This window comes from Tachysurus vachellii, chromosome 17 (genome assembly GCF_030014155.1).
Source record: "Tachysurus vachellii isolate PV-2020 chromosome 17, HZAU_Pvac_v1, whole genome shotgun sequence".
Classification (NCBI taxonomy): domain Eukaryota; kingdom Metazoa; phylum Chordata; class Actinopteri; order Siluriformes; family Bagridae; genus Tachysurus; species Tachysurus vachellii.
Genome location: NC_083476.1, coordinates 12,787,480 through 12,804,650, shown reverse-complemented (window position 1 = coordinate 12,804,650; position 17,171 = coordinate 12,787,480).

Sequence of the window (17,171 nt, the reverse complement as noted above, 5' to 3'; positions counted from 1 at the left end):
TTAATCATGTGCCGTTCAGTCAGCGTGGACAGGCCCAGCGGTCTGCAGCTGTTAAACTGCACACTGACTGATGTTCTTCCTTTCACTAACAGTGTGCGGCTGAAAAAGTCACTCCGTGATGAAGTGATCGCTGAGATGTGGCCCTGTCAGAACCTACTGTAATTTCCACCCTTTACACAACTGTGTATAAAGAGTTTAATGAAGAGAAACTACTGACTTTAATTAAAAAAAGACCTGAACTGAAGGCATCCATCCTTCACAAACATCTTCACAGCCCATTGTTCATTTGAGCGATGAATCCATTTGCCTTTTATTCTTTTCGCAAACGTTTTTATCCGAACTGCAGTCAGAGATAATAGTCCTGCTTATCCTATAGCTCTGTTCAGTGGAGGCCTATTCATTTTCTATAATAGCAGTTCTCACAGTAGCAGAACTGCAAATCTCAGGGTTCTGTCCGGTATCGTTTATATAATAATATAATAAATAGATTCAAAATATCTTATTTAATAAAGAGAAAAGCGTAATTATTGATTTAGTGCTCTTTTCTGTGGGGAGATGTTTATTTAACATTTGATGGAAGGAGTCTCTAATGTCAGCTCTCTGTAACAGTCTGAAGGGAAAGCTATAACCAAGGAAAAAACATCCTCATATATTTGATTATTTATTATGATGTATGGTTAATTTTAATGTAGAGGAATGTCTAAGAAACCACAAAGCACAAACTCCTCTGTACTGTCTCATTTTGGACAACAAGAATATAAGACCAGCATGGGTGCAGATGCACTAAAACTAGACAGCTGAAGACTGGAAAAAAAGACCAGGTGATTATTTTTTCTAATCTTTAACTGTCCAGTTTGGGTGAGTCCATGTGATTATGATGGGCATAGATACATGTTCTTGGCTAGAGAGGGAAACCAAGTGTGGGCTTGGTCTGTTGTTGTCGTCCATTTATTTGATGTTTAGTGCATGCTGAGATGCTTTTCTCTTCACCATGGTTGTAAATTGTGATTATATGATTTATTATATCCTTCCTGGCAGCTCGAACTAATCGGACCATTCTGTTCAGTTTTGCACAATTCTGTGTAAACTATCTAGAGATTGTTGTGTGGGATTTTTCCAGTTCTCTAACCAGCTCTTCTGGTAGCCATAACCATTCCACTGTTTACACTTTTCCACCCATTGATGTAAACATTACTTGAAGCCCATGACCTGGACCATGATTCTTCTTCTTCTTCTTTCTTTTTTTTGTTTTGCATGAATGTACTGGTGTTCCTTATAAAGTGGACGGTAAGTATATATATATATACAGTATATATTACTGATGGTTGTGGTTTGAAATGAATAGAGATCTAGTAAAGAGTGTGTAGGAGTATTAATAAAATGTGATGGAGAAACAGTATGAGTATTAAGGACCCGCATTGGTTCCACCTCTGAGTTTCTGTTTCAGCGAGACTGAGGTGTTTTTAGTCATATGCAATAGTTTAGGAACCCCTTGCAATTTCCATGATGTTTATTTATAAATATTTGGGTGTTTGGATCAACAATTTCATTTAGATCTATTAAATAACTGAAGGACACAGTAATATTTTAGTAGTGAAATGAGGTTCATTGGATTAACAGAAAATGTGCAATATGCATCAAAACGAAATTAGACAGGTGCATAAATTTGGCACCCTTGCCATTTTGTTGATTTGAATACCTGTAACTGATTAATTGGAACACACATTTGGTTTGGTGAGCTATATATATATATATATGATTTTGTTTGGAATAACAGAGTTATTATATCAGATGCTAATGAGAGACATGTTGCATTTAGTTCTTGTCATTTTTCCCACCCACACATACAATACAGTGCCATTTTCATTGTCATCACTTTCAGATGTAGTAAATGTAGCCAATATTTATGTAATTGTACTCTATAAACTGAGGGTTTAGCAGCCCGTCGATGGCAGATTAACTGTCTCTCCTCCACTCTAATGAATTTTCTGCCCATCGATGTCCTTCTCCTCCTGCATAATCTCATTAGGAAGTTAGAAGCATGAAATAACATAACATGCCTCTGGCTGTTCATGATTGCTCCAGGAAGAGACTGTAGTTTTCGACCACAGTGTGATGCTGAGAGATTTCCAGAGACGCGTTATCGTTATCACATACTGTATGTTTCTTTCTGTAAACGTCTGAAACGTTAAACGTCTGAGAAATTCCCCTCAACTGAGTCAGTGAACTAAAGAAAAAGATAGCTTTGTCTTCTCTGCTAATAAAGAGGCGGTGGTAATTTAAGCTTCCTGCCACTCTGTTGTTTTTTTTCTCTCTCTCTCCGTTCTTTAGCTCTACTCCTGTCTGAAATGCGGAGAAAGACAAAATAAAGGCAACTGCAGCAATTCCGTTCCCATCGGCCCTGCGGCAAATTGGCCCTTTATCAAAGGCATGCCTCATCTATCAGCACACAGACGGGTATTGAAATTGGTCTGCTGCCCACAAATCAGGCCAATGGATCGGCTCTTATCTGGAGCAAGGCCGTCATCACTCAGATGCTGTGTGAGAGCAGGAGGACGGACACAAGGCCTTTTTTCCACCGGTGATTGATGCGACCTTCTCTTGACCTCTTTGAAGGCCAAAGCATGACACTTTGCTTAGTTTAAGGAGCATTCACTATTTTGTCATGCTTTATGTCCTCACTGTAGCTGTAAAGACATTTAAAAGAGAACAAAAGTGCCTTTATGTCATAGCGGTAAAAGAGTCTTTATGAGCTTATTGTTGCTCATTGAGTGTAATGACTGGATAATGTATTTTCTCAAACAAACCCAAAGTTCTCAGAGTTTTTTAGTCCTCACAACACACTAATTGTTCATTTGTGGTTGCATTTTTATGATGTGGAATGTCCGTGAATCAAATTCATTCCTGTTATCATTTACATTATAATGGTGTTATCTTACCAACCTCTTATTTCTTCTCACTCTTGAAGTTAACAAGAGGACACAAAGTCCTGAAGTCTCAAAGACACATATTTAGTCAAGTCAAGTTATGTCATGTCATGTCATGTCAAGTCAAGAACCTTTTATTGTCATTTTAACCATACATAGCTGATGCAGTACATAGTGAAATAAAACAGTGTTTCTGCAGGACCATGGAGCTACATAGAACAACACACAGCTAATAACGAAAAGTAAGTTGTCCTAGCCATAAAAAGTGCATCGTGTGTGACCTGGTGCAAACAGTGTGAGACACAAGACACTGCAAACAGACAATACAGAACACTACAGGAACAAATACACAAAATAGCACTGACCAGTGCGCATTCTGTATAATATACAGTACAATGTGTGTCAATTAATTTACAGTATGGCTTTCTTTGTTCAATTTTAATACAATCATATTTTTTAATGAAAATATGTAAGAACTGGTAACAGATGGATAACAAGAAGCATAATAATACAATATCCTGTATAATATCCTGTAAACCTGTGATTTGCAGACACACTGTTGTTGGAACTGCTTCTAAAAATAAATAATCACAACAACTGAACAACACAGAACAATTAATTTATGAATAATATCAGATACAGACAAGTATTATAATTAAACTCTCTTTTTTTTTCTCTCTCTGTGACATAAACAACTTAAATCAAAGACATTTTAATTAGAAAAGTTTAAGTTGAAAAATTTAGTGACTGTATAGAATGTGATTATCACTGAATCCAAATTTTCTTTGTTTTAAATCTCAACTTTATTGAATTAATTCATAGCTGTTTCTGAGCTGCAGCTTTGCCTGACATGCAGGATTGGAAAGTAAAGTTTTCTCCTTATAGTACATGAGTACTTGTTCTTGATTACATGGATTTCTCTGCAATGGTACTTTTGAAAAATATATAATTAAATGATGGTAATTTTATTTGAGTAAACATTTGAAAATCCACACAGACAGTAACCTGGATCAAAAAGACCCCGAGATCAAACCAGGGATCAAGACAGCAGCTCTACCCACTGCGGCAGGTAAAAGACGGTGTGTGCAAATTTGATATAATTCAATTTCGAGACCCAATCGAAAATAAAGCATTTCTTGCCAAATGTCTACACTTCATGTGCCAAATGCTTAGTCAGCAGCAACAATGTCTGCGTGGAGACAGATGAACATCCCAGCCCCAATTTATCAGATCTTTCTTTGAATCCTTTATGATAATCTGCAAATTATGCTATATCAGCATTTCACGGCTCAGCATCCAACCTGCAGAAACATAGAAAGGTAAGCTTTTAGCTAGCTGAGTGAGCTAGATGAGCTAGCCAAATCATTTGAAGTTTTACTTTATAAAACCTGTGTATTAGCTCAAGATGTCCTTCCAATTTATAATAATCAACAAGTGCTGCTAGGAAGCGTTCAGGTTCATGTGGTGAAGTCATCGATTTGCCTATTTTTATCTGGAAATATATATATGACTTGAAATAAACTAGCTTGCTAATAAACCTAGTTATTTTAACAGCTAAAGTTACCTACTATACTGGTGATCATGAAGGTGGACAATTGTCAGTTATATCAATTGTAAACATGTTTCTTTATAAAGTAATTATTTAAGTAGTTTTTAACCAATTAATTAGTTGCTACAACAATCAAATAATTTTCGTGTTCGCTACATTAATCTGAGTAAATTATTACTATAGTAGCAGCACTTCTACTCAAGTCAGCCTATTTTGTATTCCTTCCACAATGGCCAGAGATGTGACGATATCACTTGTGTAGTAAAGGTGGATTTTATATGAATTCACTCCTGATCAAGGTCATGCTGGATCTGAACACAAGGCAGGAATATAAACTGTGAAATCCTGTCCATCAAAAAGCTCCACACTCACATACTCCTTTATATCTTGTACAAGTACAGGAAGTGTAAGGAATTCTTTTTGTGTTCTGGTGTGTATTCAGACAGGATTTCTTTTCAATGCCTGTAATAAAACATTTTCACGTATCCTTCATAATAAAGGTCTTACAGGCCTTACTTTTGATAACTATATACAGCTTGAACAGAGGATAAGACATTAAGTTTTTAAGTTTGTGTCACACATGGTGATAAGTTCATATTATTGGATTATAAATTTTTTACAGCACATTACCCTCATGATATTATGGCATATGCTCATAAAAGTCAGACTTTATACCAGCTGCATCTGTCAGGACCAAGCTCATCCATTTCTGGCATTGTACTCTTTCTTTTTAATCTCAGGGTAAAAGACAGTACAAAGATAAAGTGACAGCAGTTTTCATGTTTCATGTCTTCTACAACATCCTTCATTTCATCATTTCTTCTTGTAAAATCGGTGTAAAGGATTTCAGATTGGATTCGATATTTTTACTGTATATAGAAATTTTTAGTATGAAGTTTCTGTTGGAAGGAAATTCTAAAGGTAGAATATTAAAGAACCAAATGCACTACATGGCAAAATGTTTGTGGACACTTAAACACCACAACCATTTGTGGGCCTTCATAAACACTGTTGCTACAAAGTTAAATCTTTGTATGCTGAAGAATTACGATTTCCCTTCACTGGAACCAAGCAAGCCAGGACTACTAGATACACTACTAGATTTCAGCAATTGTTTAGTAAGGTAGTATGGATATTTGGACATACAAATACAAATGTAGATGTGGCCAAGTATAGAGTGATAGAACATGTGTCCTGCACAGAGCCCCGACTGTGACTCAACATCAGTGAACACCTTAGAGATGAACTGGAACGCTGTCTGCACCGCAGATCTTCTCATCTAACATCAGTGCCAGACCTCACTCATGCTTTTGTGGGTGATTGAGTAAATACCCAAAGCCATACGCCAACATCTAGTGTAAAGCCTTCCTAGAAGATCAGAGCTTATTATAACAGCAAAGTGGCACATATGGGCCTGATGGTAAAGCCTCCAGAAATGTTTGTCTATATCATGTAGCTAAGCTTCTGCTTCTCAGTTGATTCTATTGACTCTTTTAATGACTTCCATCATATGAAAAAATAAAGTGATACACTATCACAGTTTCAGGCTGTGATAAGGACAAACCGATGTATCTATCAGGACAACTAAATTGATCAGACCACTGCTGAACTGGCTGAAAAACAAAAGTTTCTCACAAGAGGAGGCACGACATAGTTTTAGAGTTGATAATAAATTCAGAGTATTACTCTAGCACTGCTGTAAATCAAATCCTGTCCAAATAGGGGTACATATTAAAATAAAGGCTAGTACAATCCAACAATACGTGTACATTCTTATATAAAAATCTCTTTCATCAATGTAGCATGCAGGTCCAACAGAGACAAAATAAAAATGCAAATTAGAAACTTAAAACAAAACTGAGAAACGATGTCGTCTATTGAACCACAGCTACATGTTTGCAGGAATTAGATTACAGTGTGGGCCCTCATTTAAAACTTGCTACAAATGGTTATATTCCTACAGGAAATTTGTGGGGTTAAGAAAAATGCAGAAAACACAACATCAGGAATTTATCTTTGGGTTAAAAGTATATGTCAGACATAATAAACCTTCTTCCCTAATGAACAGAAATAACTGTCAAAAAATCATGCTTGCTAGCCTTATTTATGTACCCTTAATGAACTAGCTAAAAGTTAAATAATAACAGTCATAAGCATGGGCACGATGGCTTAGTGGTTAGCACGTTCGCCTCACACCTCCAGGTTTGGGGGTTCGATTCCTGCCTCCACCTTGTGTGTGTGGAGTTTGCATGTTCTCCCCGTGCCTCAGGGGTTTCCTCCGGGTACTCCGGTTTCCTCCCCCGGTCCAAAGACATGCATGGTAGGTTGATTGGCATCTCTGGAAAATGAGGTTGGCACTCCGTCCAGGCTGTATCCTGCCTTGATGCCCAATGATGCCTGAGATAGGCACAGGCTCCCCGTGACCCGAGGTAGTTCGGATAAGTGGTAGAAAGAGAGTGAATCATAAGCACATGGATTCATTTCAGTTTATACATTCAAATTAACAATAGTTTATGTTAATAGTTGATAATTAATAACAATAATTAATTTCGTATACTTGTAATATGAAATCAGTGAGAAAGATTGAGATTGATGTGCTAACGTGCGATAAGCTTTTATTTAATATTCACATGACCTCGAATGCATTCAGCTTGATTTCAGATATCCATTGATTATCATTTGTGAATAATTGGTGACTCAGACATGCTAAACAGGAGGCTATATGCTTCCATTACATGTTAGTGACATTAGGCTTATAGCAGTGAAAAAATAAACAAGCAAACTTTAGACACCAATCACGTCTCAGCTGCTCGGCTATATGTGTGATAAGAGAGAACTTTGGAGACATTTTCATTTAAGGTCGATCTGCTACATCAGTCCACTGTTGACTTTTTAAAACTAAAGCTGTAAAGTGTAACAGGTCTCTCATTTGCCCTTGGCCCTGAGAGACCAGCCAGACTTTTAATGGAAAGTTAAACAGCCCATTCTGGTAGAAGGGGCAGCCTTGGGGGTTTTCATAGGAGCAGGGTGTGGATGTGTGTGTTGGAGGGGATGGGTCTGCCTGGCAATGGGCGGAGACTCAAGCTCGCTGATAAGAGAAGGGAAAGATGGATGGAAATATATTTTTTTCCTTTTCAAGTCTCCTATCAGAGTTTTGAGCCTCCATTATAGTTATCATGTGGAGCGATAAAAAAAGGTTTGAATAAAAGTTGAATAAAGTGCATTACAATTTTATTGCAATAAATTGCAATGTATCAAAGTAATTTATTATTATGAACTGCAATATATTAACCCAGGTAGTGTTATTTAAACATTTTAGATACATTCTTGAAAAATGGATCTATTTTTTAAAGGGTTCATTTAATAATTAAGGAGGCAAACAGGGAAGCATCCTGTTGTATTCTTCTACATAGAACCATTAAGGATTCCCACAGAGCGACAACAAAGACTCCTTAATGTTGATAAATGTTCTGCTTTTGGCTTACTTATGTAAGTAATAAGCACTGTGCAGTTACAGTAAAACAACGAGTAACTGGGTATTGTGATTATTTTCCTGTAATAGCACATTCCGTCGTGATGGAAATTGTACACAAATCTGTAAAAAGTTTATAAATGCTTATCAGTATCATCAGTAAAAACTAAAGTAAACCCAACTATTCTTAATTCATGTTAGAGTGAAAAGGTACAAACAGCTAAATCCACTTAATCCGTACAAATGTGAAAGGAGAAGAAAGAGTCTCAATGCAAAAAACGTCTGCCTCTAATCACACGCTGATTTTCATTAGGGTTGTGGCCAAGAAATGTGGGCAAAATTATTGCTTTGTTACTTTCTACCACTGATAATGAGTAATACCTGTGGGGGGAAAAAGGTAATTACTTTGTGATAATAAGTCATTATTTCAAGATAAAAATTCATAATTATGACAAATGGCAGAATTTTGAGAAAATGGCATTCAACTCATACGGCTGCCAGAAACATAAAAAAAAAGAAAAAAAAAGAAAAAAAAAAAAGTTTTTGTGCAGTTTTTGTCTTTGACCTGGCAGGAAAAGTTTAAAAAGAGTTAAAGTAGAATACTTAACTAAACAAAACACAAAAGTGTCAAAGTCACCCTCACATTCAAGACACAATTAGGCTATGTTCATTTTGTCATTGCAAGTCACCAGTCACTGTACTATGAAGTTGTCAGTAGGGGTTCATACCACTGGTTGCCCTGGTAATAATGTTTATCAGTGGGTGGTACAACTAGCTTTTCAAATCTATTTTCTTGCAGCTAAAATGAAACATTTTGGACAGATTTGGTGTTAGTGTATAAAATACAGCAGTGTATATCTTCATCATGTCATAGGAGATGAAGGTGAAGCAGTGCGAACTCTTTGTCAAGGATTACATGCACTCTACTGTCTTCAATCCCATTAGAATTCAATGCACAGTCCATATTTGCATAAAATTACACTTTTCTCAATTTTGACATATCGTTAGACACACCCACATCCAGTCACCAATGGTTGTTGTTTTCAGGTCACTATAAGTCACAAGCACTCACTAAAAATTAATGATCTCTCCTTGCTTTGTCACTGCATGTCACTGTATGTGTGAGCGTAGCATCCAGGAACTGCAGGGAGGTGCAGGTGAGATGGCAATATCTCAAAGACAAAATGCATGAATGCATAAATTACAACATTTGGCCATTTCATGTAGGGGAACCACATTTTGGGATTGGAATATAGTACCAAAAGAACTGTTCTTTTTTGTAATAAAAATAAATCAGATCAACATTTACGTCTACAATGTTAACTGCCACGTGGAAGCTCCGTTTCCCATCTCGTGTTAGTCATTTTTTGGCTGGTGCTCACAGTGTTAGAAAGATCCACAAGTGTGCAGCACTCATTTCTAAGATAAATAGAGAATGTTTTGTGTTTACAAATGTGAAACAGATGCAACAAAATGTCTCCTTTGGAAATAGTCAAAAAAATTACACTTTCGGTTTTTGGCCAAAACAAGGCCAAAAAATTATAAGTGCAAAAAAATGTCTATAGTTAAGTGCCAAAAACATTTCTATAATAAAGTGCCAATGTAACACTTTAGAAATAACCTTGGTGCTAATTATAATTGCCCAGTAATTTGCTCTTCAGCGTCAGTTTGAGCAGCAGGTCAACAGTGAAACGTTGGCCATCTGGAAACACTTTCCTCGAGGGCCATTAGACAAGAGATTTGGAAAAGCACTATACTGAACATGTACTGTGGATTTCTGTATTGTTGGCCTATTTTCTATATTTTTTTAATTAAAAAAAGAGCCCTTCTTAATTAAAAAAAATACACATATATATACGCTATAGTTTGTTGTCAATGGATGACAGACAACCCGGTCTGAAAAAACAAAGGCTTGCATGCAACTTATAGCAGCACCTTCATTCTATACATTGAATATCACTATCCATTAACAAGCACATACTGTAGTGAGTGTCTTAAAAAAGCTCTTTATGAGATGAAGCCCTACGCTAAATGAATAAGATTGGCATTCATCTACCCTGTAGCATATTATATTGTCTGTTGTGGAAGTTTTGAGAAAATATCACACTGGTAGGCATAGGCAAGAGTAAAAAGGTTCACAATTTAGAAAGGGCCCGAGCATTTGTTACATCGAATTGCATTCGTTAATCTTACCCTTAACAGGGTCTGCCTAAGTTGTTTATGAGCCTGAATCTCGCCATTTCTCCAGCTCCCGCTGACCCTCTAGAATTTTACACAAACAATTTCTGGTATAACAATTTCTAGTCAAAGCCAAATTCTAGTCATGCACACAGAGGGTCAGACCCTTACAAACAGCATATTAGTAAAAATTTCCATCACACTGTCTACACTGTTCGCACTAGGTGGCACGCTATATACGTCATGTGGCTAGATTAACTTACTTTTCAGTCCTTAGCTCTGTGTTGTGTTATGAGGCTTTGTGGTCCTGGAGGAATGTTGGTTTCTTTTCACTCTGTACTGCCTCAGCTATATATGGTTCAAATAACAATAAAAGCTTTGTGACTTGACATGTTATAAATAATTGTTCCTTATATGTTTATTTAATTTTGCTTTCTTTATGTTTTACACCATAATTTGGTTTACTGCATTTGTCACACAGTCTTATCCAGAGCAACTTAAATTTATCTATTTTATTCTACTAAGCAATTAAGGTTTAAGAGCCTTGCTCAAGGGCAGCTTGGTGCTCCTGGGATTCAAGCTCACCACTTTCCAATCAGTAAGCCAACACTTTAACCACCAACACTACCACTTCCCATTTACTAACATGAAATTTTTCCTCTTCTCTGCAAAAGCAATCAGGCTTGTTCATGAAGACACATGTTAATGTAATAGGAGTATTTTCAGAACAATGAGCGTTTTACAGAGACCTTCAACATGAATCAATTTAATTTCAATCAATTTATTTATTTATTTATTTTACAAAAGTTACAGTTATTATATATATATATATATATATATATATATATATATATATATATATATATATATATATATATATATATATATATGTATGTGTGTGTGTGTGTGTGTGTGTGTGTGTGTGTATAGATATACTTGTATTTTTGAGAAAGTCAAGTTAAAACTCGGTTAGTGAAAAACATTAAGGACACTAAGATATGGCCATTAAACACATTACATAGATTACAAATGATATATACACAAATATGCAGTGTAGTAGTTGTGTATGCAAAAACAGTGGACATGCTTAACATTTTATCCACAAAGGGTAAAAAGGACGTCTTCTACCTTGTTCTGTTACAGCAAAGCTGCTGTAGTCTACTGGAGAAACAGCTCTGCTGTTTGGATGGGCACGGAGAGGGTTTTTGCTATTGTCTTACATACAGAAAGTTTGATACTGATATTTATCTTACAGTCAAAGCTGCACATAAGATGCATGCCAATGGCTATTCCCTGAGACTTCAGCTTGTAATGCAGGGGATCGAGTTCTTTAAAAACTGTTATGTGGGCCTTATGGGAAATGTAAGACATGATTGCCTTAAGGTATTAATTTTCATGTCCTAAGATAAAGTCCTTGTCTTTACTTAGACAACCTGACATAATACAAATCTCATTCATCTCATTCATAACTGAGGATGCAGTCATTATTTGTGCCACAAGTCGAGTGGTTATTTCTTACTTAATGTCAGTCAACCATTTAGATTTTGAAGTTAGGTGTTATTTCAGTTGCTACTTCAGGCAACGTTTTTAATTTCGATGGTCCTTACAGAAGTCACATTAAATTTACACTTGAATAGTAAATAAATAATAAATGAATAACTCAAATGTGGTTCAAATAGTTAATCTTGTGTTACGGATATGTTACGTTATATATTATGTGATGTTATTTCATGTTATGTTGTACACATTTGCACTGAATGAGATTTTGTATTTTTTTTTCTGTGGATTCGCATTATTATATTAAAAAGACATTTTCACTCATATAATTCATTTGAGGGGGGGCACGGTGGCTTAGTGGTTAGCACGTTCGCCTCACACCTCCAGGGTTGGGGGTTCGATTCCCGCCTCCACCTTGTGTGTGTGGAGTTTGCATGTTCTCCCCGTGCCTCGGGTTTTTCCTCCGGGTACTCCGGTTTCCTCCCCCGGTCCAAAGACATGCATGGTAGGTTGACTGGCATCTCTGGAAAAATTGTCCGTAGTGTGTGAGTGCGTGAGTGAATGAGAGTGTGTGTGCCCTGCGATGGGTTGGCACTCCGTCCAGGGTGCATCCTGCCTTGATGCCCATGACCCGAGGTAGTTCGGATAAGCGGTAGAAAATGAGTGAGTGAGAGTAATTCATTTGATTTAACAAGATATTATTACACCGTTTATTTAAATTTACAGGTGATTCATTCGTTTCCAGTTTTACATGGTTCATTTTGACATTTTGGTTGTTTCACATGAGCCATTTATTCTTCTGATGTGTTTTTCACACATGGACTATTCTTCTTTGCATAAATGCATGCTACACTGATGCTGCCATGTGTGTATGCCATGCGCATACAAACACGTGCCCATTATCAGGACTTAACATGTAATGACACAAAATGCTTTTTCGTTTTCCACGTGATCGCGCATAATTCTACATAATCACACATGAAATGTATGTGATTTTCTTCTGTAAGAGTAATATCAACGCATGATCACACCAGTTGATTCCTGCACTTGAACAGCTGTGACAGTCGAATAAATAAAGCAACACTTCACAGAGCTGTGCAGTGTTCATTATCCATTCATTACCCTCACAGAAATGAACCCCAGAGTGAAAGTCAGTGAAATTGAATTTGCTGTTTAGAGAAGATTAAAGATCTGTTGGTCTCTATGCAGAGGTGAGACTCTGATGACGGAAAAGGGAAAAGCAAGTCCTGGTTCTTCTCCAGGCTGTAATGATGATTTTATTTGAGTGCTGTAATTGGGTCACACGCCGCAGTGAAGCCGGATTTGAGCGTCTGGTCCATGTTTGTGTCGAGTTTAATGGTAAAACATTCAGTCTGCAAATCCACTCCAGCTGATTGTACAGCCCTAAGAGATGAGACAGAATGATTGCTGAGTGTTAGTTATTAAGGAAGCACTAACAACTGAGCTTTGAGTCTCCTTTTTTCAATCAGGTTCGGACTCTTAAAAACCCAAGAGGCTTAATGAAGGTTGTGCTTCATCACATCCACATCAGTGCTGCAAGAACATCTCCACGTTAGTCACATTTCTAACCGCTCCTAGACTAGAGGTCAGTAAATACTGATTTATTTATAATAATCAGCTTTGACTGAAAGCCATTTACATGAACAGTTTGCTGATTAGAACCAATGAATGAATAATACACTTAAATGTTAAATAAACCCATTTTCCTATTAGACATCATATACAGTATAACTGCTAATTGAGGCGATGACCTAAGGTGTGTTTAACAACACTGCCTTAAAAGGTAAGGACATGTGAATCAGAACCTTAATAAGGCTATAACTCTGTACTTGACCTGGCCCCGGATAAGTGGTAGAAAATGGATGGATGGATGGATGGATGGATGGATGGATGGATCTTTAGCACAAGATGACAAATCCAGTTGTGTCCTAAGGCTGACACTGGAGACTCCTTCTGAGAACTCACAGGATCAACACAGTATTTATTTGTTAAATAAATGAATATAAGAATATTTACTCTTGTACAATAGAAATGATAGTGATAATAGAAATTAGAGCATTAATAGAATCTATTCTGACCAATCAGAATCCAGAATGCAATGGCATGGCACTGTGATGTATAATAATGTAAATATAATGTGGAAAAAAAATGAGGTAAAATATAAATTCTTAATCTTACTATGGTCGTCTGTTGGCATATTGCATCAACATAGTTTTTTTTAAGTGAATACTCGTATTACAAATAATGTGTATGAAATATTTCATACTGTGTACATAAAAGAGAAATAAAAATCGCCTTGTCTGACGTTTCAGAAGGTCACCGCACATAAACATTGCAGGGCCGAGCCTGAGGAGTTTTTATGAGTAAACAGGTTTGGTAATGGGCTCTTAATCGGACAGGGCAATCTGTAGCGATGGCCCCAAGCTGTGTGGCTCCAGCAGTGAGCTGGAGGAGGCTGTGTGCCGGTTATTATTAGCACCATCATTGATCAGACAGGGCGAGTGGCACGGTGAAGTGGGATGATGGATTTCATGGCTCCGGCCCAGTCATGGCAGCTGTCAGGACATAAGTGGAGTGAGAGGAGGAGGAAGAGGAAGGAGAAAGATGATGAGGACAGTGAAGGTATGAGGACGCTCTTTCTGAGGAACAGTTTTGACTTTTTCATCAACTTTCTCTCCTACTTGACACTTAATAGCCGTTCTCCAGGTTGTGTTTCAATTTCCACAAGAAGCCCACTGAGGCCTTTGAAGGGCTTTCAGACGGCTTAAGTCAACCTTAAGAAACTTTTTTTCATGCCTCTCAATCTTCTGGGAAAATGTAGAAAGATTAAATTGACACGGTGAGTCTCTCGAGTTACTGTTAAGTGTTCTCACTCAATCACTGTGTCATCCCCTGTCACCTTTCAAGTCACCCTGTATTTTTTATTTAAAATATATTGTGACAAGTGTGCTACAACACATTTTATGAAATGTACCTCTATTCTAAAAAGTCTTTTTAATGATAAAAATATTTCAGGGAGGAGCAAAAGAAACTGCTCTCCAAAATGCTCTCCAAAAGTTTTTTTGACTAACTGGAAGTATAAGCCGTGATACAGCAAATGTGATACAGCACAATATGTGGGGATCTTAAGCAGAATATGGTGATTTTTTAAGTTGTTGAAAAATAAATCACAGGATGTGGGCTAATTTAAAATCATTTGTAAGAGCGGAGTGTCATCAGCTAACTTAATGAATGAGAAAATGTTTTCTCATTCGTCGTCATCTCCTGGTAGCCCCTTTTCAGCTACGTACGCAAAGTCCATCATTCCACACTTTGTTTTTCTGGTTGAATAAGTGCATCATCCAGGTACCTGAAGTGCACTTCTTGTTGTTGGAAGTTTACAGTTGGAAGGTTAGCAAACTACTTACACTATACTATAAAATGGTGGAGAAATGTGCATAACTATGTGATTTAGGATGCAGACTCTGTCAGAGATCAGTATATAGTCCAAAAGTCTTATACTACTAGTATAAATGATTCAGATTTTAACTATTCATCACGAATCTTCATTCATTACATTTCTGACAATGATTCAAGTGGAAATCTTTGCAATATTAACATGAATTTTAGAGTTCCTTAGTATTTGCCATGTCCCCTTTCTGCTTTAATGATAGTGTGCACTTGAGGTGTACAGGTTTGTGCAGGGACCTAGAAATAGTGCAGAATATTGAATATTAAATATATTTAAGATGGTGAACAATTTCTTTGTTTGTTTTAATTTTTTTAAATTCTTTAATTTAACAAACAAACAAACAAACAAACAAACAGATGTTCACTATGCTCTCAGACTTCAGATGGACTCCACTGTATAAAACATTACAGAAACAAAACATAAAAACATTTTAAATTATAGACCTCAACATCAGTGATCTGGACATTTGATAATCATGACATTTACAGCATTTAGCAAACACCCTTATCCATAGCAACTTACATTTTATCTCATTTTTATACAACTGATCAATTGAGGGTTAAGGGCCTTGATCAGGGGCCCAGCAGTGGCAGCTTGGTGGACGTAGGAATCGAACTCACAACCTTCTGATTGGTAGCCCAACACCTTAACCACTAGGCTACCACATCCCACAATCTTGAATTCTACTGCAAGAATTTCAGGACACGGGGAGAGACTTTACATGACAAAAATCAACATGACATCTATAAGTGAATTATTGTTTTTCATTGATAAATCAAATCCACTGAAATACACAAACTAAATTGAAACAAGATCATTGAGATCATTCCCAACAATGGATGTACCAAATTATTGAATTAATTAAATAAAATCTAATAAGGTTCTTTAAAAGTTTTCTTTTGCTATTGACCTGCTCTACCCTGTATTTCTCTCAAGACCTTTATTTGCTCTTTTGTTTATCTTCGAGATGGCCATGTTCACAGCACACTCTTTCATCCTTGTTAGATCCCATGTTGTCTTCCAATTACTTTTTCCCACAATCTACTTCATGTTCCAAGACATTGCCTATTTTCAGCAGTTATCAGTGTTAGTAGTGACAGATAGCAAGACAAAATTGGATTTAACAACAGGTCCAGGTCTCGGGAGGACGCTATTTAGTACAGAAGCAATTTGGGATGTAGCCCGACAGCCTGCAATTCCTGCTAATTCCTGACCATTCGTTTTGAGCATGCAGTTCTGCCAGATGCCCTTCTGTACAGACCGAAATGGTTACGGAGTGCCTGTAAAACTTTTATGACCTGAAACTCCCCATCCGCATCAGACTCAGTAGAGTGAGCAGAGTTTCATTTATATTAAACCACCTCAGCAATTTGATGAGTTTCCAGCAATCGAGTTTAGGTCACTAAGCAGGAGAGACTCAGCCAAGTAGGTACAGAGATTTATCTTATAGAACTAAGACTGCTGTGGCTTACCTTAAAACTAGTGTTTGTGCATCATGCTTTACATAATTATGTCATTCCCTTAAAACTTCAGCTGCAATTCATTACAGTCATCTTATAATCATATCTCTGTATTTCATCAGCAACTATTTTGTTTCATATGCAGCATTTTTTAAAAATATATATTTTGTCTAATTATTTTACCACAACACAGCTAATGCCTCTTTGCACAGCTATATTCACTTCATTTTATTTGATTTTATCTCATTTTTATTATTCTATTTCATTTTATTTAATTGTATTGTATTATATTTTCATGTTTTAAAATCTCACTTCTGACCTAATTCTATTTAATTTTATATATATATATATATATATATATATATATATATATATATATATATATATATATATATATATATATCTCCACCAGAAATCTCTGAATTTATCTTTATGCCTTCATTGTGCTTTCTATCTTGAACGAAGTTCTGGACAAAGTGAAGATCTTCAGTTTAATTTTTTTTTCATCTGATTATCTATTCTTTTTTTTTTCTTTTTTTAACCCTTTTTTCCGAACTTTAAAAATAAATTATTTTAAGGAAAGAAAATCACAGAAGTTGCTTCACCAACAGACTGA